At 41.6% G+C, this 26,114-nt stretch overlaps 1 protein-coding gene across 3 annotated transcripts in view; it reads left to right on the forward strand.

The window, feature by feature from the left end:
* Positions 1-26,114, forward strand: part of TEC (tec protein tyrosine kinase) — a 132,763-nt gene that overhangs the window by 73,824 nt on the left and 32,825 nt on the right. The window lies entirely within an intron of this gene.

Genomic DNA, 26,114 nt, shown 5'->3' on the forward strand with positions numbered 1-26,114 from the left:
AATATTTGCAAATCATATATATATTAAGGGGTTAATATCCAAAATATATAAAGAATTCATACAATAGCAAAAAAACAAAAAACAAACAAAAAACAAACCGCAAGAAACCAATCTGATTAAAAAATACACAGAAGATCTGAATATATATTTTTCCAAAGTAGATATACAGATGGCCAACAGGTACATGAAAAGATGCTCAACATCACTAACAATCAGGAAAATGCAAACCAAAATCACAATGAGATATCACTTCACACCTGTTAGAATGGTTATAATCAAAGACACAAGAAATAACAGATATTGGTGAGGATGTGGAAAAATTGGATCTCTTGTGCTTTTTGATGGGAATGTGAATTGGTGCAGACACTATGGAAAACAATATGGAAGTTCCTTAAAAAATTAAAAATGGAACTACCATATGATCCAGCAATTCCAGGGTATTTATCTGAAGAAAAAAACCACTAACTCAAAAAGATATATGCACCCCCCCATGTTCATTGCAGCATTATTTACAATAGCCAAGATAAGGAAACAACCTGAGTATTCATCAATGGATGAATGGATAAAGAGGATGTGGTATGCATATATAATGTAGTATTATTCAGCCATAAAAAAGAATGAAATCTTGCCTTTTTTTAAAATATTTTTTTTATTATATTATGTTAGTCACCATACAGTACATCCCCGGTTTCCGATGTAAAGTTCAATGATTCATTAGTTGCGTATACATGCCCTCCTTTACTACCCATCACCAGTCTATCCCATTCCCCCACCCTCCTCCCCTCTGAAGCTCTCAGTTTGCTTCTCAGAGTCCATAGTCTCTCATGCTTCATTCCCCCTTCTGATTACTCCCCCTTTCTTTATCCCTTTCTTCCCCTACCAATCATCCTAGTTCTTATGTTCCATAGATGAGAGAAATCATATGATAATTGTCTTTCTCTGCTTGACTTATTTCACTTAGCATTATCTCCTCCAGTGCCGTCCATGTTGCAGCAAATGTTGAGAATTCGTTCTTTCTGATAGCTGAGTAATATTCCATTGTATATATGGACCACAGCTTCTTAATCCAGTCATCTGTTGAAGGGCATCTCGGCTCCTTCCATGATTTGGCTATTGTGGACAATGCAGCTATGAACATTGGGGTGCATATGGCCCTTCTCTTTACTACGTCTGTATCTTTGGGGTAAACACCCAGTAGTGCAATGGCTGGGTCATAGGGTAGTTCAATTTTTAACTTTTTAAGGGACCTCCACACTGTTTTCCAGAGTGGCTGTACCAACTTGCATTCCCACCAACAATGTAGGAGGGATCCCCTTTCTCCACATCCTCTCCAACAATTGTTGTTTCTTGCCTTGTCTATCTTTGCCATTCTAACTGGCGTAAGGTGGTATCTCAGTGTGGTTTTGATTTGAATTTCCCTGACGGCTAATGATTTTGAACATTTTTTCATGTGTCTGTTAGCCATTTGTATGTCTCTATGACTATCAAATGGAAGAATCAGGAATTAGCAAACTTGGGGTCCAGTGCTGGTTTGGTCTTCGGGGGCCAGGGAGTCACATAAATTACTCTGAAGCTCAATAATCTTGTGCCTGCAGGACAGAGGCAGAAGGAGTAGCATCTGCCTTACCTATTTCACACAATTGTGAAAATCTTATTAGAAAATGGTAGTGAAAACATTTTACATCTTTAAAAAAAACAGTTATTATTAACACTCATTTGTCATTATCTATCAATCATCTGAAGTCAGAAAATATTAGATCATATAAATCCAGATGGCACAAAATTATGTAATTAACACTTGAAAAACTGTATGTAGCTTTGGTCATACCTCAAAACGAAAGAGAGAAGAAAAGAAAAACAGCTGGAAGCTATCAAGAAGTTCACTAAAATATCCAAAGGGAAGGGCTGCCAGTGTAAACAAATAGAGTAAACATGNAAGGGAAGGGCTGCCAGTGTAAACAAATAGAGTAAACATGGTAGAATCCTAAAGACTGATGATACAAGGAAGGCCACAAGAGGAAAGCAATGGATTTTTTAAGAAAAAGAACAAAAAGGAGAAGGAGAAGGANGGTAGAATCCTAAAGACTGATGATACAAGGAAGGCCACAAGAGGAAAGCAATGGATTTTTTAAGAAAAAGAAAAAGAAAAGGAGAAGGAGAAGGAAGGAAGGAAGGAAGGAAGGAAGGAAGGAAAGAAAGAAAGAAAAGAAAAGAAAAGAAAAGAAAGAAAGAAAAAGGAAGGAAGGAAGGAAGGAAGGAAGGAAGGAAAGAAAGAAAGAAAGAGAAAGAAAGAAAGAAAGAAAGAAAAGAAAAGAAAGAAAAAGGAAGGAAGGAAGGAAGGAAGGAAGATTATACACATTAAGCAGTCAATCCCTATTCCCCCCTCTTCCTTGCCTTTGACAACCATTAATCTGCCTCCTGTCCTTATAGATTTGCCTATTCTGGATATTTCCTATAAATAGAATAATATAATATGTTACTTTTTGTGTGTCTGGCTTCTTTTACTTGGCAAAATGTTTCCAAGATTCATTCATATTGTGTAGCATGTATCAATACCTCCTTCCTTTTTATAACTAAATACTGTTCTATTATATGGATATATCACATTTTGTCTATTCATTCATCCGTTGATGGATATTTGAGGTTGGTTTTACTCTTTGGCTATAGTGAATAGAGCTGCTCTGAATATTCATGTACACGTTTTTGTGTGGACCTATGTTTTCATTTCTCTTGCTATGTCATTGGGTAACTATGTTTAACATTTTGAAGAATTGCTAGACTGTTTTCCAAGGGGTCTGCAATATTTTATATTCCCCCCAGACGTGTATGAGGGTTTCAGTTTCTCCACATCCTCAGTAAGACACTTGTTATTATGTGTCGTGTTGATTTTAGCCATCCTACTTAGTGTGAAGTGGTAGCTCATTGTGGTTTTGATTTGCATTTCCTTTATGGCTAATAGTGTTGAACACCTTTTCATGCAGCCTGTTTCTTTTTAAAATGCATATATGCTTGCTGTCTTTGGTTAGGGGAAAAAAAAACCTGTCTGGCAGGAATTCCATCTTTATTTGATTTTTTTATGAAGGGTTCAGTTTTGTAGTAAATGTTTAGCAATTGGTAGTTGAAGGAGAAGCCCTAATTGTCAGCGTTTGCCAGTTTCTGGGGTGTAAATGCTCCCACTGTGGCAGATTTCCAGCCACCAACATGACATTGAAAGTGGAGCAGGGAATTGGTATGCTCAGTAGGCTCTCGTGAACTGGCGTGAGCTAACTCTATTGCATCAGTGGAGTGAAGTGAGCCTCATTAGGGCTCCCTGGTATTGTGCAGGGTGGGCACTGCACAACTGTAGGGCTGCCATTCACATATTAGTCTAAAGAGGAAAGGATATAGTGTCATTGAGTGTCTACCACATATTTAATCTTCACAGTCTTTTGAGGCAGGCTTTACTGTCTTATTTTCAGAGAAATCCATGGTTTAGAGAACATGTTAACTAACTCAATGATTCGCAGCTAATAAGCATCAAAGTTGGGATTTAAATCAGGTCTTTCTTACTCTAAAACTTACACCAGTTCATCAACTATTTTGGAGGGATGGAGGGGGTGTCTCCAAGACCACTCCCAGGTTCCATTAATTGCTGGGGGTCTCACAGGACTCACCATACTGTTTTACTCATTACTACCATTTGTACCAGCAAAAGGATACTCTGCAAAGTCAGCAAAGGGTAAAGGCACATAGGGGTAAAGTTCAGAGGAGACCAGGCGCAAGCTTGCAAGAGCCCTTTCTCAGTGGAGTCACATAGGTCATTCTTAAAACCTCCAGCAGTGAGTTGTGACAATACGTGAAATATCCGGAAGCTCATTGGAGATTCACTCTGTGCTCAAGGTTTTTTTTTGTTTTTTTGTTTTTTTGTTTTTTTTACTGGGGACTGGCTAGTAATACAGGCACCCTCTGTCTAGCATGTACCAAAAAGCAGGTGCTCAGCATAAGCCATATTGTTTGTACCAACAGTTTAGGCACAATGAGCTATTCTTACCAGTGCTGAGAATGGTGGGACCTTCCCAAGGTCCAAGTTCCCAGATGTCAGCCAAGGGCCAACTATAGAAATACAAGGCCTTTCTAAGAATAGCAGTCTTGAGCCTGCTCTGTTAACTCTTTTCAGCACACTAACTAAATGCAAAAATAGGAAAGAAAATTGAGAAAGTCCAAAGACTATGCCTGCTTATATCTTACTATGCCTGCCTTCCCCTCCCAGTGCCTGCATACAGCTTGATAAATGGTGGGTTGCTAATAATGGCTTCCTGAGTTGTGCACATCCTCATTTGATACTCAGCTTCTGTGTGTGTGTGTGTGTGTGTGTATGTATGTGCACGTGCGTGTGTGCACATGCCTGCTCTCTCTGGAAAACCTCTGTGTTTGAAAAGTTCTCTGTGTTGACCCAAATCATGCTTAATTGTGACTGCTTAGCCCCAGACATTTCACTGTAGCTTCATAACCAGACTCTGAGTTCTCAGTGACGCTTCTCTCCTGAAAGGCCTTCATTTGAAACACCGAGGTTTGCAATTTGTGTCTCCAGTGGAAATATTGTTTCTTTTGTTCCAATGCCCCAGACACATTGCTTCAGACTCACTTTTACATCAGTGAACTTTGACTAAAAATGGAACAGTTTCCTACACCTGACCTCCTCCGTGTCTGGGTCCCGTGTTGGGGTCATACCTTGTTCTGTTCTCACGGGTGGGGGGCTGACTGAATTGTCTGCACGGTATCAAGGGGGCCTTGCCATAGAGGAACAGGTCTGGGGAAGAACAGACCAGGATACCATGAGCTGACTAAAACCTGGGTTCCTTTTTTTCTGGGTTGCCAAACAGACCAGTTAAAGAAAAGAAAAACAACTTACCTTCTCTTTAGCTAGTTCCCTCAGTTTTCAAGTGAAGTAGAAATTATTTTCCTGCCTACGGTTTTTGCATAATTATCTTTCCACTAACTACTCTAATGTAATGGCTGGAAAGAGTTAAGAAAAGCAAATTATCTGAATAAAACAAGAAGCATTGGTTCTGATGTTAGACGGCCAGTGTTTGAATCCCAGGGTTTGTCATTCACTAGTTTATATCATGCAAGTCTAACAGGAACCTTAAGTACTTTGCACCTCAGTTTTCTCATCTGTGAAATGGGGACAATGGTGGTTACTACCCCATAGGGTTGTTAGGAGATTCAGTTGAGACATGAATCCAAAACATGCACTAAAGGAATTTAAAGCAAAATCTGCCCTAGAGCCAGTGAGCCTTGAAGAAAACTTAGTAATGTTGCTGTTACTGTTAAACCCTCGGTGTCTGTAAAAATCTGTTCTCTCTTTTTGACTGCTTATGCTGATTTGAGTAAATTAAATTCCTTATACTCTACTCCACACTCCTTTAAAACTTTATTTAATTAACAATGGAAAATTTAAAATAATTGTTTGAAAGAAGTTCCAGCACGGAGTATGAAAGCCTGTTCACCTAAAAACCAGCCACCATGTGCTGGAGTTGGGCAGCCTAGGATTGCACCTGTGACTCTGACTTTGTGAGCTGACCAACCACTGACTGGCTCTTGGTTTTCTGGGGTGGGTGGGGGTGGGGGGAGGGAGGAAGGAGGAAGAAGACTACTTTTCCTCTCCTTCCCCTGGAATATAGCACCCTCCACATCTTGAGCCTCAGAGCCCCCTCTTGCCAGGCCCGACTGTAACATTCTTCTTTCCCTGTTTCTCTCTCCTCTTTCCTTTTCCTTCCTGCAGCCTGCCTGTACCTTCAGATCCTGCTGACTTGTTCTTACATCACCTTTTGGAAGTTATCCCCCTGCCCCTGTGATAACCCCGAGCCCTTCTTATTCCCACAGTGAAGAATTGGCATTTATTTCCTAATGTGAACTTCCTTTCTGGCTGCTCATTCTTGTCTCCTTCAGGAGTTCATTGGTGTTTCTCGAGGTTCTAGTCCATGGACTTTTCTCTCCTTCTGCATTTGCTTTTAGAGGTGTCATCCATCCAGTGGCTTTGGTTAGCACCTGTGTGCTGCCGACTACTCCAGTCTGTATTTCCCAGCCTAATATCTCTTCTGTGGTCCTAGAGTTTTCTCAGGCATCTCATATTCAACATGTCTGAAAAGAAATTCAAGATGTCCCTGCCATCTCTGGCTCAGTGACTGTGCCATTGTCTACCCAGGTGCTTGTGCCAGAAACCTGGGAGTTGGTCTAAACTTTCCCTTCTCCCTCACCCTCTCTCATGTCTGGAGTCATGACAGGTTTTGCTAATTCTGCCTTCTAAATATATCTATTTTGCCCTTCTTCGCATCTCTTTACCGCCATGATCCTAGCTGCCACTGCCTCTTCTTGGGTGAATACAGTATCAGTTAGGTTTGAGTTAGGCTATATATCACATAAGACCCTCAATAATAGTAGCTCCAACAAAATAGAATTTTTTTCTCTTTCAACATTGGTGGGGGCGGGGGTGGGTTATCCTGANGCGGGGGTGGGTGGGTGGGTGAGAAGACTGGAAGCAGGTTATCCTGAATGGGGATGGTGGATCCAGCCCAGGGATCTGGATCCTGTCTTTTCCTTCTATTGTCTTAGCTTATATATTTTATTTTGGCTCAAGATGACAGCTGGAATTCCAGCCATCTTGACTGCATTGCAGGCCGGAAGAGGGAAGAAAGACAGAAAAGCAAGAAAGGACTTCTCCCATCTGAGTTAAGCCCCTTTACCAGCTTTCCCCAATGCCCCACACAGGACTTCTGTCTAGGTCCCATTGACTACAGTGTAGCTGCATGGCCATACCTGGCTGCAAAGGGAGTGGAGAAAGAGTCTTTCAGTCTCAGTATCACTGTATCCAACTAAAAGTCAGGGTTCCTTTACTGTTGAGAAGTGGATACCAGGAGAGATAATTGGGGATCTCTGCCACATCCTAATAGGCTCCTCTTTTCATGTGTGCCCTCTCCAGTCTGTTGTACACAAAGGCCATAGTGATCTTTAAAAACACAAATATGGTCATGTGCCTCCCCTGCTTAAAGCCCTTCAGGAGCTTCTCATGTCCCCAATTCAAATCTTAAAAGTCCTCAGTATGGCCTCTGGTCCAGCAGCCTGCCCACTATCTCCGTGAATCTGCAATTCCTTCCATTCCTCAGTCCAGACTTCCAGCTCTGCAGTCTCTCTGTTCCTTGAAAGCATCCCGCTCCTTTCCATCTTTACAGCATGTACTTTTACTATGTCCTCTGTCTAGAATCTATGCTCCCCTCCCTCCACTGTCTGGACATCTTCTTCAAAGAGGTTTCAGCTTAAATGTCACTTCCTCAGTACAGTCTCTCTGATCTCCCAGTTTAGATTCGCTTTCCCTGTATAATATCATCTTTCACTTTTACTTTGTACCACCTAACTCGAATAGGTTATTGGTGCAATGATTTTTTTCAGTCTTTCTCTCTCTAATCTGTAAACTTCACAGGGTAGGTGAAGGCATGGCTTGGCAACCTGTGGCAAATAATAAATGGTTGTTGAATGACTGAATGGGATTCAGGTTCAAGGATGTATATGATGGATTTATTTTGAATCATGCTAAAGAAAGACATAAGGAGAGGTATCTGCTAGGCAGTCAGATACTCAGAATCAGGTGCAAGTAAGACGTAGGGGTTAGAGGAGTAAATCTGAAATCATCAGCTCTAGTCCATTTATCCTACAAGGAGGCAGCTTCCTAAGGGGATGTGCAGTGGGCTTTGAAGCCAGACAGATCTGCTCCGAATCCCAATCTGTCATTTACCAGTTGTGACATCAGGCAGTTGATAAAACTCTCTGAGTCTCATTTTCTTTCTCTGGAAATGGAGAAAATACCTACCCTGCAGGGCCATTTATATGTGAGTATCTGGCAGATGGGAATATTACACATTTTTCTGTCTGATTGGTTAAAAAAAATCTTAAGAAGGGAAATATTTCTACTTGAAAAGCAGTCAATGGAGAACGTTTTGTCACTTCCTGGTCATCCTGAGTGCTGTATAACCCTTTGCATAGTGAAAATAAAGACTGCTTTTTGGTCTTAGGAGGAGAAGGGCTTTGGAGCCTTTTGTAAGCCATTTTTCTTTTTTAATTTAAAAAATCTTCCATAGTGCTTACCATGTATTGTGTGCTTGATTACATACGATTTTGTGCTTCATAATCATTAACTGCAATCCTCTTCACTTTGTAAGGAAGATACAGTTATCATGCCCATTTTATAGCTAAGGAAACTGAAGGACTGAGAGGTTGAGCACCGTGCTCAAGGTTACAGAGCAGCCAGTACATGGCAGAGCCAGGAATCCAGCCCAGCTGTCTGATTCTTGAGCTCTGAATGATTACACGGCACTGCTTCTGGGTAATTTCGTGAGACTTTCTGGCAAGCTAAATGTGTATTTACATAAGGATCAGACCTTTATTAATCTTTATATTCACTAGACCACGAATTAGTCTTTAAGAAAGCCTAATAAACTGGTAAAAGTGTGTTTTTTGTAATATTGCTATTATCCTCTGCTCGGAAGAGAAACTTGGACCAAATCTTGACCAGATGTGCTCGCTGCTGTTGTGTGTTACGGCTGTGAGTTACCAGAGATTAACTGTTTCTTACGTAAAAAGGAAGTGTTAATATAGTCGCTTGCTGATTCAGTATTGGTTTCATACTGTAAGACAAAACTAAAATAACAGCTTCAAAGAATATAAATAGTACAGTCACATGAAGCAGCAACCGTCCTTCTTAAAAATGGAATTGTAAAACCAATGAAGTAAAGGTTAATCTCTTTTTTCTGGTTGGAAAGAGTAGATATTGATAGATGCTGGTCAGTTCTATTGTGTCCTGTAATTTTAGGGTGCTGATATTTGTCAAGGCCCAAGGAAGAATCTCATTCATGCCATTTTATTTTATAAATCAAATTTGACATCATTCTTGGATCTTTCTTGGAGTCTAGAAGGGTAGGTATGAGGGACTTTCTTGAAACAGAACTCTAGTGGCTTTTGCTTTTATTTTCCCTAAGGGTTAATATGGTTTTGAAAAAAAATATTACTAGCTAAATTTATTAAGCACTTACATTTGTCAGTTTTGTTCCAAGAGCTTAACATGATGTGACTTTTAAATTCTTACAGCCAATGGAGGAAGTTATTTGCTGTCATTCATTCCCATTCTATCGCTAAAGAAACGGAAGCACAAAGAAGTTAAGTAACTTGTTCAGGGAAACACAGCAAGTACGCGGCTGAGCCAGACTCAGGCAGTCTGGCTGCAGAGCCTTTGCTCTTAAGTGGGAAGATCTATGTGACAGAATCCTGCTGGCTCGTAGCCTAAGGAGACACAGGATATGTAAAACAAAGTAAAGTGGTTCATCCTTTTTTTTTTTTTAATTTGTCAAAAAGCTACCCAGTTTTTCTTCCTCTGAAGAATAGCAGCACGCCAAGTAACAGAGCCAGACTCAGCTTTCTGTCCGTAGCAGCAGGGACCATTGCATGTTAAAATGTAATCTCTTGAGGCCACAGTTCCTCCTTGCCTAGAAGATGAATTTTGCAACTCCTCAGCAGCACATGCAGAGCCATTCATAATATGATCCCGACTTGGCTTCTCCATTTCCTCTCCTGTCTCTTGCACCTGCGCCCTGAGCGCATCAGAACGCACCACGCGCTGACGTGCTGGCAGTCCGCAGAGTTGCTCTTTTGCAACTACAGGCCTTTGCTTGTAAAATCTCCTCTCCTTTCTTTGCTGGGAAAACTCTTATTCACGATTTAAGGCTCTGTTCAAAGAGCCACCTCTTCGGTGCAACATTCTCTCTTTTTCTGGAAGAATTAACCTCTTCTTTGTTTATGTCCCACTGCATTTTGTTCAGTGAAGAACTTCCCACACTGCCTTACATGTCATCATTTCTTCCCAGTCGCTCGGAAATTCCTGAGCCGAGAGCAGATGCTACGAAAATGTCGTCCAGAAGAGTGAAAGGGTGAGGTGGTGTAAGGGAGACAATAGAAGGCATGAGGCTATTTCAGCCAGTTCCTGACTTTGTTTATTATCTTGTCTGTGGGCCATATAAGACTTTCTGATTTGGGGACATAAACTATTCAGTGTGACCTGCATCCTTTTGTAACTGGGAATAAAAAGTTTGCAAGTTGCAAAGTTCACAGTCCTGATAGGTGTGAAAGATGCAACAGAAAAGAGCCATCAAGTTGGTGATCAAAATCGTGTATGATTTAAAAGAGGTGTTATTATTCTAGATGAACTGTCTGATTTTTAAAATTTGACTAACTTAATTCTAATTCCGACATTTTCCTGGGTCGTCAGTACTGATTATCAGCTGGGTTCTGACCGTGCTGGGTGCTGGTGGGGATCACACCAGGTGGCCACCGCTCCCTTTCTCACGTGTTGTTCCGTCTGTTATGGGCTTCAGGTAACTACCAGGAGCCCCACAAATCATAACTGCGGCTATGATTAAGTAGAAGTTAGGAACAGTACAAATGGTTTGTATTTCAGAGTGTGAGGTATGTGAGTAGGACCAAAACGTATTAAATATACAAAATGTATTAAGCTGAATGATCAGAAATTACCACTATTTGATCCTTTTGGACTTACAATTTCTTATGGTTTGATATACTACCCTAGTGAATTGATGAGAAAAGCACCTCTCTTTCTGAATCCACTTAAAAGCCCGTGCATGGTAATATAGAAGTTTCAGATGTACTCACTAGAGTTACTACAGTGACTCCTACGCGTTCCTCAAAAGCCTGCCAAGGCTGGTTGGTGTGATGTCCTTCTGTGCTTCTAGAAGGGAGGTGAGGGAACAAGGAAGAAAAAATCTGACCGATATTGTCCCCATTGTAGGTAATGGTGGGCTCGCAGAGAGTGGACCAGCTATTAGGGCCATGGGAATCTTGTATTTGGCATCGGGGGGCATCTCTTAGAATGTGTTTTGCAACATGGGTTAACTTTTGCCAGAGTATCTGAGAGTTAATTGTATTAGCGATAGCGAGCTAGGAGGGGACGAGTAGTTTAACGATGGCCCCCAGTGGTGAGAGCCAATGAAGAGCTTGGCTGGGCAGCCTGGACTTGTGTATCTTCATTTGCCTTTGGTCAGTTGTTTGACCTCAGTGCCCTATGTACTCAATTGTAAAATGCAGATGCTGGATAACTCATTACTCCAGCAGGGTCAGCAGTTCTGTAATTAATTGCCGAGCACTTTGAGATTGATGGATGCAAGAAGCTGTGGAAGTGGGACCTCCTAGAGCAGTTGTGTGAACATCTGAGATTGTTTCACCTTCCGAACCAGGGTGTGCACTACCACAAGTGTAGCCGAAGCTTTATTCGCAGCAGTTAAATAATGCGATCATCTCTACTTTTACCAGTTTATAATGGACACTTCTTACGTTCTCACAAAACATTTTTTGTAACTAGATCCTACAACTTTGATCAGGATTTCTGAAAATGTAGGGGCGCCTGAGTGGCTTAGTCAGTTAAGCACCTGCTTCTTGATTTCATCTCAGGTTTTGATCTCAGGGTCGTGAGTTTAAGCCTTGCATGGAACCCACTTTAAAAAAAAAAGGCATTTGGGACGCCTGGGTGGCTCAGTTGGTTAAGCGTCTGCCTTCAGCTCAGGTCATGATCCCAGGATCCTGGGATTGAGCCCCACATCTGGCTCCTTGCTCAGCAGGGAGTCTGCTTCTCCCTCTCACTCTCCCTCTGCTCATGCTCTCTCTCACTCTCTCTCTCAAATAAAAAAATAAAATCTTAAAAAAAAAGACTTTTAAAAAATGTGATGGAGTGAAGTATTTTTTTTGCCTTTTATTACAGAAAGTTTCAAATATACTCCAGAGTAGATAGAGTAGCACAGTGACCCCCATGTGCCCAGCGCCCCACCTCCATCATCATGTAGCACACCCTGCCTGCTCCCATTACCTCACAGAAGTCATGTCATTTCGTCTACAGATGCTTTGGTACCCATCTCCAGAAGACAGGGAGTAGCTCTCTTACATAGAACCTTAATGTGCTCACCCCAGAACATATCAACAGACCTTCCTCGATGTCGTCAAACACGCAGTCAGTGGAAGAAATTGTTTCAAAAGTGATTTTATCTATAGAAGGTTCCCAGTTGAGAGGTTCTATTACAAAAGTTTTCTGTAGATTATTTGCAATACAAAGTGAATATTCCTATAGAAACCATAGTAAAGGAATGATGAGTACCCATCAGGCCCACAGAAACCCATGGAACATGTAATGAGGCCATTCTGTATTTTTCTTTGAGTATCTTTCTGAGGGGAGAGTTGATGGGCAGTTCCTCTTCTTTTACTAGAGACTTTGGCTACGTCTCACACTTTCTCTTTCTTGCCATTGTTCTTGTGGTGATTCCTTCTCCCCACCTCCCTCCCCATCTTCTTCCTTTCCTCACCCTCTCTTCACTCCCATCCCCACACCCAGGCTTGGGTAGAAGCAAAAGGAAGGCATTGTTCCCAGCATGGCTCATTGTCTTCATTGGGGGGGCTTAAAAAAAAAAGGAGAGGATGGCCTTCATAGAGAAGCTGCCGTCATATGCAGCTTAACATTTCGGAGGTATTTAGAAAACAGACTGCAGTGTGATCCTCTTAACACTAGAGAGAACTAGAGAAATGTAGGGGGTCCTGTAGAAGTTTACTTAAAGACCGAGTTAATGTTCTGTTTTTGCAAGACCCTGGCAAAGCTCGGTTCAGTTTAAAATAATTTACATTTCCAGTTCATGCTGGTACGTGTGCTCCTCTGCCCTCCACTTATGTCAGATAAGCAGAGAGAGAGGTTTTCTTAGTGGGGAACTGGTCAGGGATGGGCAGTGAGGAGGTAAAGTTCTCGAGGGCCTGTGAGCCTCCCAACTTCTCACCTGTCCAGACATGCAGTCCTGCCTCTCAGGCACAGGCTGGCCTCCTGGTGGGAGGTGGTGGGGCAGGTGCCACAGGGCTTTCCCGCTCCCAGGGCTGTCATTTCTCTGGTCATCGCTTCATCAGTCCAATGGGCCATGATGGGGATGCCGGGCGTGGGGTGGGAATTGTGCCCCTCGTGCTGCAGTTACAGGTCTGGACCACATGCAGAAAGCCACAGAGTGTGCCACTGCCACCCACCACCTATCCCAGAAACCGCATTTTCTCTCCTGCCCTGTTCACTGTTTGCAACTCTGACCTGTCTGAAACTCACAAAGCTTCTGTCTCCGAGTTCCTCTTCATAAGAGATCAGGTTTGTGTGATTCTAGGTATTTCCCCATCCATAAAGATAGATAAAGTGTCACTAAAAAAAGCCTGCACACGTGCTGTGTCTACTGCAGAGCCCCCCGCCCCCCGCACACATACACACGTATGCATGGCACTCGGAATCCCTAGTACTAAAGCACAGTGCTTCTAGTCAGTGTTAACTATAGAGATGCAAGAACTGAAACCTAGGTTATAGGGCCTTCCTTCTCTTTTGCTGCTTAAAAAAACCAGAAAGCAGACAGCTTTGCAGTGACATATCCAACGATTGCCATCTGTGGTTGAGGAGGGATCCCTTGACAGTAGTTATGAGCGTCTCTGACCGTTGTAACGTGACCTTTACTCTGCTCACTGGGTGTTCACTGGTGCAACAGTACGCTTGGGTGGAACAGGGGGGCCAATCCCAGCGATTCTGGACATGCCTGCACCCACAGGAATGGCATATTTCTGAGAGAGCGGCCAGGAGAAAAGCAGCCAAAATTCTTCTCTGAAACAGTAGAGTCAAGTGGTGGTTCTGACTGAATAATGTGAAATTAAACCTGGAGCCCTCCCCTCCGCTTAGCTGAAGCCCTTTCTGTCCATGCGTGTCCTCGTTTGTTCACGGGCTTCCTCAACGGAGTCAGTGAGCACCTGCTCCGAGCCAGGCTATCTATCACATGACAGCGTTGTGGGAGGTGCTGGGGAGGCGGTATGTCTGTCCTCTCTGAGCTCCCACTGGTGACCTTCATCATGGCCTGCCTCAAAGGGAGTAGTAAGAAAGCAAGAAAGAAGAGGATAGGACCAGGCACCAGCTCTGGGGGAAGGTGTAAAATTAATTTTATTTCTCTGCCAGATATTCATCGAATGCTCAGTGAATTGGATGGATGGATGATTTGTTTCTAAATGGGAATAAATGTTAAGGTAGAGCCTTCATTTAAATGAGAGCTGATTGGGGGCGCCTGGGTGGCTCAATCGTTAAGCGTCTGCCTTTGGCTCAGGGCCTGATCCCAGGGTCCTGGGATCGAGCCCCACATCAGGCTCCTCCGCTGGGAGCCTGCTTCTTCCTCTCCCACTCCCTCTGCTTCTGTTCCCTCTCTTGCCAGCTGTCTCTCTCTGTCAAATAAATAAATAGAATCTTTAAAAAAAAAAAAAAGAGAGAGCTAATTGATTGCCTACTTCTGGCCTGTTATAAAGTGAAGTTGTTTTGCTTAATCTTCATGGCTATTTTTCTCTTTTGTTGTATTTGTTGGTTTTTTTTCCTATTTATTTTTTTTAAAGACTTTATTTATTTATTTGAGAGAGAGAGAGAGAGAGAGAGAGACCATGAGTAGGGGAAGGGGGAGAAGCAGACTCCCTACTGAGCAGGGAGCCCAATGTGGGGCTTGATCCCAGGACCCTAAGATTATGACCTGAGCTAAAGTCAGATGCTTAACCAACTGAGCCACCCAGGTGCCCCTAGTTTTTCTTTTTTAATCTATGATTTAAGACACTAAATTATTAGCAGAGAATTTCATAGTTTCCAAGTCTTCCCAGATTTTAAGTTCCCTGAAGGCAGGGGCCATATTTTCTTTAGTCTCATTGAAGTACAATCAATATGCAATAAACTGCATATATTTAAATTGTATTATTTGATAAGTTTTGATATATGTACACACCTGTGAAACCATCACTATAATAAAATAATGAACACATCCATCACTCCCAAAAGCTTCCTCATGCCCCTCTGTAATTCATACCTCTCCTTTTATTCCCACTATCCCTAGGTATTACTGATCTGATTTTTGACACTATAGATTAGCTTGCCTGTACCAGTGTTCTAGAATAAACAAAGTCATGTGGCATGTACTCTTCTTAAACTAGCTTCTTTCACTCAGCAGTTTATTTTTAAATGTATCTATTTTGTTGTGTCAATATTGTATTTTTTATTACTGAATAGTATTCCACTGTATGGATATACCTCTATTTGTGTATCTATTCACCTGTTGATAGACATTTGGATTGTTTCCAGTTTTCAGCTTTTAGAAATAAGCTGCTATGAATATTCTTGTACACATCTTTATATGGTCAGATGCCTTCATTTATCTTGGGTAAATATAATGGCTGTATTTTTTAATCTCCATATCTCTTGTGCTTAGCACATTATCTGGCATATAGTAGAGGCCCAGCAGTTATTTTCCTAAGTAGTTGTTGGACTTTTCCTACATTTCTTTGGTAATTAATAGGTAAGACTAACTTACTTTTAAAAATAGCTACTTAAAATATTATTTTATTTCAAGAGAAAGAGTAGTTCGGTCATTATCCTGTTTCCCTGTGTGTTCTGTGTTATTTTATGCACTATATTCAAGCTTATTTGTTTACTCCTATATTTTTTGAGTTCTTTGAATATTTTCTGAATTCCTCAATGGAGAAAGTGAAGAAATACTAGTATGTTTCCTAAAGAAATAATGTAAAAGCCAGTAACATCTTCAAAATTAAATCCTTTTTTCTTATTGTATTCTGTAACGAAATTGGACTATATGTGGGGAAAGAAAGAGTTTCAGTGCTGAAAAATTTTATAAATCTTATTTTTGAAGGCAAAAAATATTCTAAAATAAGCTTCTGTTAGTGATTGTGATAGGCCAGATATTGTGCTGAGGGCTTTATGAGCATATCACAATTAATCCTCATGATAATCTAGGCTGAGTTATTTTAGTATCTCCATTTTACAGAAGAGGACATGGAGACTAAAAGAAGTTGGTTAATTTGCATGGGACCGTGAGGCCCGCATTTAAACACAGGTCTGCCTGACACGGAAGCTGTGCTCTCAACCATTATGTTGCCTTGGCTGTGTTATGTCAAAACATTGAAACAGTACTCAGCATCTTGTAGCATGGTCAGTAAGTTAATAAAGAGGTTCTAGCAGGAGTCTCAGCTGTTGCACACATTATTTACATAAATTTCCCTGGAAGTTGATGGACTTGACAAGTTTCTTCCCTCATAACTTCTGGCTTTATTTTTATTATTTTGTAAAGATTTATTTAGTTATTTTTTAGGGAGAGAGAGAGCGTGCAAACGAGTGGGCAAGCGGGAGGGGGAGGAGGGGCGGGCAGAAGGAGAGAAACAGACTCCCTCTTGAGCGTGGAGCCCCATGTAGGTTTCCATCTCACCACCCTGAGATCATGACCTGAACCGAAATCAAGAGTGGGACACTTAGACTGAGCCACCCAGGCACCCCATAACTTCTGACTTTATATCTAAAGCCACTTTTTATACTCTTCTCATCACTTGCATCGGCCAGTCTGTTTCTGATGATCTTCTATGCAGAGTTCTCAGGTAGACAGAAATATCCAGTCCCTTTTTCTCTAGCAGTGGAACCTCCACATTGTCTCTGGAACTTGTGGCTGTCTGGCACCCTGCAGATCCAACAGACCCAAGATAATGCTTTCTCTGTGATGACTCTTATTTCTTGCCTGAAATTTAGAATAAGTATTGGCTGAGATCCCTCATTTGTCCTGGTAGGGCATCAAAAATGCTGTGTGTGTGCATGTGTATATGTGTCTTGTTCACTATCTAGATTATAAGGTCTCTGCAGGTGGGAAGTATATCCTGTATCCCATATTTCCTAGTTCTTGCTAAAGAGGCTTCTGACATCACTCTAGCTGGAAACCCTGGAGTAAGGAATCTGAAGTATTAAGTAGCTGAGATGTGGGATCTTCTTATTCTAGAAGGTATCTTAAAAGGTAGCTAACTGCTGTAACATGCAATCCCTTGAAACCCAATGCCTTAACACAATAGGTTTATTTCTTACTTACATTACATACAACTACCCTCCACTTTTGATTCAGGGATCTAAGCACCTTCTATGTTGGCTCTATTGTCTTTTTTGTTTGTATTTAAGAACAGCTTTATTGAGATATAATTCACCTACTTAAATTCTTTAATTCAGTGATTTTTAGTAGGTTCACAGAGTTGTGCAACTATCACTGCAATCAATTTTAGAACATATTCATCAACCCAAAAAGAAATCTTTTTTTAAAAAGATTTATTTATTTATTATTTGAGAAAGAGAGAGAGAAAGAGAGAGCATAAGCGTGCTCGGGGTGAGGGGCAGAGGGAGAGGGAGAGAGAATCTCAAGAAGGCTCCTGGCTGAGCATGGAGCCAGATGCAGGGCTCGATCTCATGACCCTGAGATCATGACCTGAGCCAAACTCAAGAGTCAGATGCTTAACCAACTGAGCCACCCAGGTGCCTCCTCAAAAAGAAATTTTATACCCATTAGCACTCTATTGTCTTGTGGTCTTCTGAATCTTCCACTGGATTTACTCATCCAAGTGGATCACAAAGGAGGAGATGGACCATGGAGGATGGTATGCAAGGTTTTAGAGGACAGAAAGTGGTCTTATATCACTTCCACCTACACTCCCTGGGCTAGAATTCATTCTTGTGCCCTCGCCTAAATGCATGATGATGAGAAAATGCAGTGGAGCTGGGCACCCAGGAAGTAGAAAACGTGGCAATCCGAGCTCATTGGCATTGTCTCTGCTCTAAGGGATTTGTAATCTTTGGATTGGATTTGTTAAGTCTGGAATTCCTTGAATTTGGAAGTCTGTTACATGAAATTTATGAAGGATCCATATACATTTATTTCTACCTAACTCATTCAAATTTTTACTAATTAAAAAAATTATACTAGGTAAATCCTTTTTACACTTACTTCAAAACACATATGTTAGTAAGTTTGCTTTCAACTGTGATAAACATATCTGGTAATAGTTTTTAGTGGTTTTGGGCCACAAAGGGGATTTGGGGAGAGCATTGCTAGAAGTATAGAAAAGCCCTAAGAGGGAATGGCTTCTCAAGAAAAAACTTTTTAAATACAGTGAAAAAAGCATCTCCAGAAACCTTATGATTGTCTACATTAACGTTATCTTACGTGAAGATTGTTCTGTGAGTTCAGAAATGGAATTTTCTGCCCTCAGATCCCTTATAATTTATAGGAGTTTTTCAACATCCTGTTTTTATGCTGGATATTATGTTAAAAACCATAATTGAACCATGTTTATGTAACTGCTGGCTTCTTTATGTAAAAGTGCTGGGGTATTTCTTATTATTGTTTTGGGGGTTATTTTTTTGTAGTGTAAAAGCACTCTACAAAATGTAAAGCACCTATGTCAATTATTATTATTATAAGTTGTTGAAAGGGAGGAAAAAATGTTAGGATGCCAAGTTTTTGTTTTTACTTTCTTTCACTTGTCACTAGAATTCAGCCCTTGGTCAAGAGGGGGCATGTTATCATACAACTATCAAGTTGGAAACGCCTTTAAATTTTATGTATTCCACTTCTCCTGATGCCAGAGAAGTCTACATCAAAATTGTTCTCAATATCCACAAAAAACCCTGCCAAACCCATCCTGAGGACTTCCTTGTTTCTCGCAATTAATGTGTCCTGTTGCACTTAGGCCCATTCTTTGAACTGTGTCCTGAGTGGAAAGGGAAAAGAACTACCCTCATGAATAAAACAGGCCTTTGGCTCTTTGGAGGTTTTCAGTAGACTGCATCATTTTCTTTCCTTTCAGGAGTTGACTGGAGCTCTTAGCTCTGTAGTATTGACCCATCTGAACTTCCATTGTAAACAATTATTGTTCTTCTCCTTAACCTTAGCAAATATCTGGTTGTAAACTCCTTAAGACCAAGATATGTTGAACTCGTGTATCTCCATCATGGTTCTTTGGTATCCAGGCCTTGCCGGTGATAGGGGGAAGCGGAAATCCACCTTGATGAAAATGGATGAATGAAGGAACCATCCTGATGCGATGCAGTGAATGTTAACAGCAGCTTTAGTGCTACCCACCTGCCGAGGACTGCGGGTTCTAGGAATTTTAAATTTTGTGTTCTTAATTTGATGGCAGTATTTTATACAACTCCCCCAGCAATATAACCTGTGTGTACATACATATGTATGATATTACATGTTAAATGTATGGGTACACACACACACACACAAACACACACACACATACTTTTTGTCTATATTTTTTGGGTAGTTCCTTGTCACCGAATGTGCCATATCATCAGCCCATCTTTGGGTTTATATTTATGATGTTTTAATTGTTGTGGCCTATTGAGAAAGAACAGTGGCTGATTGAACACTAAGCAATACAGTAGTGCCAAATGGAGGCCTAATGCGAAGATGGTGCCATGTGTACAAAAGTAGAGGTTCCCTGTCATTGAAATTGAGAGAAAGGGTGGAAGTGGTTGTCACATGGCCCACAGTAGTGCAAGCTTGTAGATGCTAAAAGAACGGGCTTCGGGGCCGAGATTCAACTCCAGCAAACACCCATCCATCATATTCAAGGAATATTCATTTAAATCTTATTTTTTGAGTAGTTTTGTTTGTAGTTAATTTGTGAACTAGCTTTGGTCTTTTGGGTATTAAGGGCTGTAAACATAAGAATTTCCACTTTATGTGTGTCCTTAGTTAAGTGATACCAAGTTACTCAAGTGTGTGTGACACTTAGGAATTCAAGATTGGAATTAGACAAGAGTTCAAATCCTGGTTTATTGTGTGACTTTGGCAGTTAATTATACCCTTTCAGTCTTGATTTCTTCATCTGGTAAATGGAATGACAACAGTTCTCATATGATGCTGTGAAGATTCATTGAGTCATCTGTGGGAAAAGGTTCACACAGTGCCTGATTCATAGTGAGTGCTCTACAAGTGTTAGATTTTGACATAAGATCATTTTTATTTTTTATAATAAGAGTCCAAAAATATTCCAGCTTGAGAGACCTGGAGTCAGGTAAATGCTTTAGTGTTTTTGAGAGCTCTGGGTTCAACTGTGGCTCAGCCTCTTAGCCAGTCTTGTAACTGCTCATATGATCTGTTTCATAACAACTTCTCAGGGTTGTTGTGAAAACTAATAATTAATAGTAAATGCTGCATTTAGGGAGTGACTTCATATACTAGACACTGTGCTAAGTACCTATGTGCATTATCTTTATTTCTGCTAGGAGCTTAGCAGAGTGTCCTATTCCTACAGACAAGGGAACTGAGAGGGAGGGGACAGAGCTTGCCCTAGGCCATACAACTTCTAGGTGGCAAAGCAGAGGCTGGACTCAGGGTCTCCCTATTTCCACGGCTCCCGCCCCCTTCCTGAGATCTTATTGCAATGCAAGGGTGATCCATCCAGCAAATTTCTTCTGTGGCATGCAGCTGGGAATAGCCACAGTAGGGTTAAAAGCTGTGATGGGGAAAAGGGGAGAGATCATTTGCAATATTGGAGGAAAATTATGCCTAATGGGAGTTGCCTAATGGAGGCTCAGAGGCCTGGTGAGTAGGGTGTAGAAGGAGGACACAGGGTGCCCTGAAGGTAAATGGCTGACTTCCCAAATTTACCTGGGGCCAGCCCTGAATGCTTGTATACATTTAGAAAAAATGTTATTTCATTAATTTAGGATTGATATTGATATTCTTAAAACACTGAGTATCTGGAAATTAAAGGAAAACAGGGTACCTTGAAAGACTTGCTGGGAGACAGGATCTCTTGCATTTACTTCCCAGTTCTGCCATTCAGTCGCTATGTAGTTTTAAGCAAGTTATAGTTCATCTCTAGATCTAGTTTCCCCATTCATGATAGTTTAGAAATGTATAAAATGGCTATTACACAACTCATTTTCAAGCTTGGTAAAGTATATAGAGGATATGCAAGAGGAGAGATATATATCCTGTGTTACACACACACACACACACACACACACATGCACACACGCACACATGCCCACACACAGAGTGTCGTGCATACTTCTTTGCAGACTGGCTCAGGACACTGTTTAATAAACATCTGCTAAGTGCCAGGTAGATTTTTCAGCTTGGATGATTCAAATATGAATAAGGTGACGTCTTGGCTTAATTGTGATTTTCAGTTTGGTGGGCAGGGTGAAGGCTGTAGAAATAAAAGGGAAACTTCACATGAAACATGTAATGACCTTGCATATTTCTCCTTGGGCCACAATAGTAACAATAATGTATAGCATACTTCAGTAATCATGAAGTAATGTTCTTATTGAAGAAATAATAAATAATCTGAATGGAGAAAAAAACTATATGTTCTATGTGCCTTCTCATTGTTAACTCTAGTTCACCAGAGTGCAAAGACCAGGTGTTAAGAGGGCAGGCACATGGCTCTTTCAGTAACTCCTAGGGTTCCCTGTGGCAAGTTTCTTCCTCGACCTTGCCTGACCTCCTAGGGTTCCCTGAGGTGTGGCTAGAATAAGGTTCTACTCTATACACAACATATGTGTTGAGAAAAGCAGAATTCTCTTTACTATAAAGAAAATGATAAGCATTGCTGTGTACGAGCCTCATATTGTCAGTTACCACCAAACATTTCCAGTGGGTTGTCCAAGAGTCAACTCAAAACACATTTCCCAACATTGTCTCAAACATGATTCTTCTGTGTTCCTTATGGTGATTCATGGTGTTGGTTCCTGCTGGTCACTCAGACTCAAAATCCCTGAGGTTTCCTAACTCCTTCGTCTCTCTTAATCCCCACATCTATCTAATTGATGCCAGAGTTCTGTGGACTCGCTCTTCTAATGTTCTGGCGTCCCTGCATTCCTCCCCTGATTTACTGCCATTGGCTGGGTTCATGACCTCATCATCCCTCACCTGAGCGACTGCAGCAGGCTCCTGGCTAGCCTCCCTGTCTCTAACCATTCATCACCCTGCCATTAATAATTACCATTTCAAAAGCAAACCCCAGTATAGCACTCTTCCTTCCAAACTCCGAGGTCTGGCATATAGACACCTTCCTAACTTGGTCCCAAATAATCTTTTTGGTGTCATTTCCTACACTTCCCCCGAACCACTCGGAGCCACAGTGAATTTTTTTTTCTGTTCCCTAAATGAGTGCTTTGTTGCTTCTGCTGCCTGGATTTTTTCCTCTACTTTCTCTATAGGAAAACTCCTACTTATCCTTTAGAAACCAAATCAAAGTTGTACTTCCTCCCTGAAACTTCCTCAGTTTCTCCAGGTCCAGTCACTGCCCCACTCCATAAACACCATGAGTTCACATGAGTTCATCATTATCTGATTCTGAATCATTCCCCTCTTCTCTTTCCACCCAGTATATTATTGGGAACTCCTCTTAGGGATACCCTCAATCCCCTTCCATAACTTTGAGGCTACAGCACACAACACTGTGCTTGGTGTCTGGTCAGTGTTTGCTGGTGGGAGACAAAATCATGCATGAGTGGCTTAAATTTGAACCTTTATCAGCAAACCCCATATTAGTATGGTACATGAATAGATTGTATGTCCCAGAACATGAATTTAGGGGGCATAAGTCAACCCAGTCTACAGGCCATCCTAAATTTCCCGGTATAGATTGACCTGCATTTAACAGCTGCATTTAATAGCAGGGGCAGGTGGTGGGTGGAGATGGGTATCTTGGAAACAGACCATATATAGCCTACTGTCCAAGGGCTAAGAGAGTGGGCAGGTGATAAATGACCCCCGAGAGCAATGTCGGGAAAACTCCATGATGTCAACAGTGATTTTCTTCAGGGTTGGGAGATTAAGGGTCATTTGATTCTCTTTGTGCTGTTAGTATTTACTAAGGTTTCTACAGTGAACATGTGTGGCTTGTTAATAGGGGGATGGTGCTCTGACAATTCCTTGCACCCATTAACTGGCACAGACCCCACGAGCACGGCGGGTGGCCCTGTCTGACCTCTTCACACTGTGCAGCAGGTTCTTTACAAGCTGCCTCACTCCTCTTTCCATCCTTCCTCCTGCACTCTGTGCTGCAGCCACACTGGGGTTTTTTTGCTATTATTTATTTTATGTAGCCAACACTTTCAGATAGCATATTCTAGGCCAGACACTATTCCAAGCACTTGGCAAATACTAACTCATTGAGTTGTCACAGCTGCTATTATTCCTGTTTTACATATGAGGCAACCAAGGTCATTCTGGATAGTGTTTTTCTTCCTATGTGCTGTTTACTCCTTCCCTGTCATGTGCCGTTCAGTCCCTTCCTGTCACGTATCAGAATTTCTCTCTAGAATTGGCATGTGAGCTTCAGTTCCTCTGTGTCCATGAGCATCTTTTTTATGTACTGTACTTAGTATTGTATTGTATCATAAATTGTGTCATAAATACTGTCTGTCTTGGGCAAGTATCTTGTATCATAAATACTGTATCATATTGTATCATTGTATCATAAATTGTATCATTATTGTATCATAAATACTGTATCATTGTATCATAAATACTGCCTGTCTTGGGCAAGTTACTTAATTTTAGTTTCTTCCCTCTGTACAATGTCTGGTCATGTTTACCTCCCAGAGTTTGTGAGGATTAAATGGCGCAGTAGTTGGGCTCTGTGCTTAGGAAGTGAGCTTCCCTGATCTTGACCGTGTGTTCCTTGACACAGTTGTTGACACAGGACAGGCGTTGTCTGAGGGGCACTGAAGGCAANCTGGTCATGTTTACCTCCCAGAGTTTGTGAGGATTAAATGGCGCAGTAGTTGGGCTCTGTGCTTAGGAAGTGGGCTTCCCTGATCTTGACCGTGTGTTCCTTGACACAGTTGTTGACACAGGACAGGTGTTGTCTGAGGGGCACTGAAGGCAAGGCAGAGTAGGAAAAACCAGGATGACCTGAAGTCAAGGCCACTCAGGGAGAAGAGAGTGGTGGCGCTTTCAAATGTTTCATAAAGGTGTGAGTGAGTGACAATTGAGCAAAGACTGTTGGGTTTGCTTGCTGGTGATGTTTTTGAGACCGTCTTAGCAGGCTGTGGTGAGGTGGAGGTAGACGGCAAGTGGCTAAGGAGGAGGAGTGGGTGGGAAGGAAATAAAGGCTGAGGATGTAATCATCTTCTTTTTCAGGAAGGGAAGAGGAAAGTGAGGGCAATAGCAGGACCAGAAGAAGGGTTCTTGATATGGATGGNAAGTGAGGGCAATAGCAGGACCAGAAGAAGGGTTCTTGAGAGGCCCGAATGTGTCTATAGGTAGAAAGAATTTCCTCAGAAAAGCATGGCTGGGGAGAATGTTCTTCTCTCTACCCTGGCTGAGGCTTAGTCCATGCTCAGAATACTTGTTCCCCACACCCCTTGGGGACTTAGCTCCATTAATGCCGTTACATGTTCGCAGCTGGGGTATCCCAGGGTCCACTGGGCTTTGGGGTCAGTTGGGGTTCTTGATGAATATATTTAACCTGTCTGAGCTACGGTTTCCTTAACTTCTCCAAGAGAAAGGATGAGAGAGAAGAAAAAAAGTTAAATCTTGGAATGCTTTTGATCTCCAGAGGGAAGAAGTTGGAGGGTGTGCTCGTGGGACGGCTGCTCTCTTCTCCCTAAAGAAGTGAGGGAGCTTGTCTGCTGGGGTGAAGGGAATGGGAAGGGTTTGTAGTTCTGATAAGACTGGTGTTCTCCATGGACGCCACCAGGTTCTCTCCATGAGAGACAGACAAAGGAGATGAGGACCAGCACTCAAGGCCTGGGGAAGCACAGAGAACAAAATTAGGGTTATCGTTGACTTTCTGCAACCAGGTATGAAGGAATAGGGAGGGTGTGGATAGAACTGGTCACTGACAAAATTGTCAAGGGATATATGGGATTCGTGCAGGGGTTGGGGGAGAGAGGGAAGAGAGAAAAAGAGGATACTATGGTGAAATGACCTCCAGAATAATCTAGTCAGCTCAGATGGGAGTTGGTCTGGGAGAGTGGGCCCGTCTGGAAGTCTTATGGTGACAGTAAAAATGCAGAGCAGGTTTCTGGAAGCAGGATAGGGGGCCCAAAGGTTGTGACCAGAGAACAATTGTAGAATATTCAGTGAAGCAATTTGGAATGACCAGTGCCAGGGAGTGGCTGGGGCGCCCTGAATATTGCAGTGTTCTTCATTTCCCTACTTTTCATTCTGTTCTTTATCATAAGAATATCTATCTGTCCTCTTCCCAACAGTAACTTAAGTCTTTATACAGCTTTTTGTGTGGATTCAGTAAACATTTTTTATTTCTAGATTGTGTTTGTAATAGTTTTTAATGGGTGTATTTTATCAACTTCTGTTTGCACATTCTACTTTGTATTCATTCTGTTTATTTCTAAAGAATAGATATGAGATTACTATGCTTCAGGGTAGAGGGAAGTCCTGATATGTCCTTAGTTAATTGCTGCAGGCAGAATTGCACTGAGCAGAAAGAGAGAGGGCAGTAGAGGAGTAGAGTAGAACATCCAACAATAGAATCGGACTGGAAGTTTTATGTGGATACCTTAAGTCCACCTCACATCCTCCTGAGTTGCATGTGTTGCAGGAGAAAAAGTAATTGGCTAGAGTTTGCATCTGTGTTCAAGCACCTGGAGTTTAGTTTTTTTTTTAAGGTTTATTATTATTATTTTTATTTATTTGAGAGAGAAGAGAGAGAGCAAGCAAGGCGGCGGGGGCAGAGGGAAAGGGAGAAGGAAGGAATCTCAAGCAGACTCCATGCTGAACATGGAGCCCAGTGTGGGGCTTGATCTCACAATTCCGAGATCATGACTTGAGCTGAAACCGAGAGTAAGATGTGTACTGACTGAGCCACCCCGGTGCCCCTCAGGTACCTGGAATTTGCTTGGTTTGGTTTTTGATGCTCTTTTGGTGGGGGCTAGGGGGTGGGGGGGATGGAGTGCTGTCATCAAGATGTTGAAGAAATTGAAAAGATACATGTCTGAAAGGGAAAGGTGACAATAAAAGGGAGTCCATTTCTGGTTCTAGAGTGTTTTAGGGGCAAAGATAGGAAAATTTCATCTTTAGAAATAAACAGAAATAATTATTTTTATATAATATTATTTTATTACAATTTCACAATGTTAGTATTTTGAACAGTTTTGACAATAAATGGAGACGTAATTTAGGTAATTATTTAGAAAATTATAATATTTTAAATCAGTGATTTCATTAACA

The sequence above is a fragment of the Ailuropoda melanoleuca genome, chromosome 11 (assembly GCF_002007445.2).
Source record: "Ailuropoda melanoleuca isolate Jingjing chromosome 11, ASM200744v2, whole genome shotgun sequence".
Classification (NCBI taxonomy): domain Eukaryota; kingdom Metazoa; phylum Chordata; class Mammalia; order Carnivora; family Ursidae; genus Ailuropoda; species Ailuropoda melanoleuca.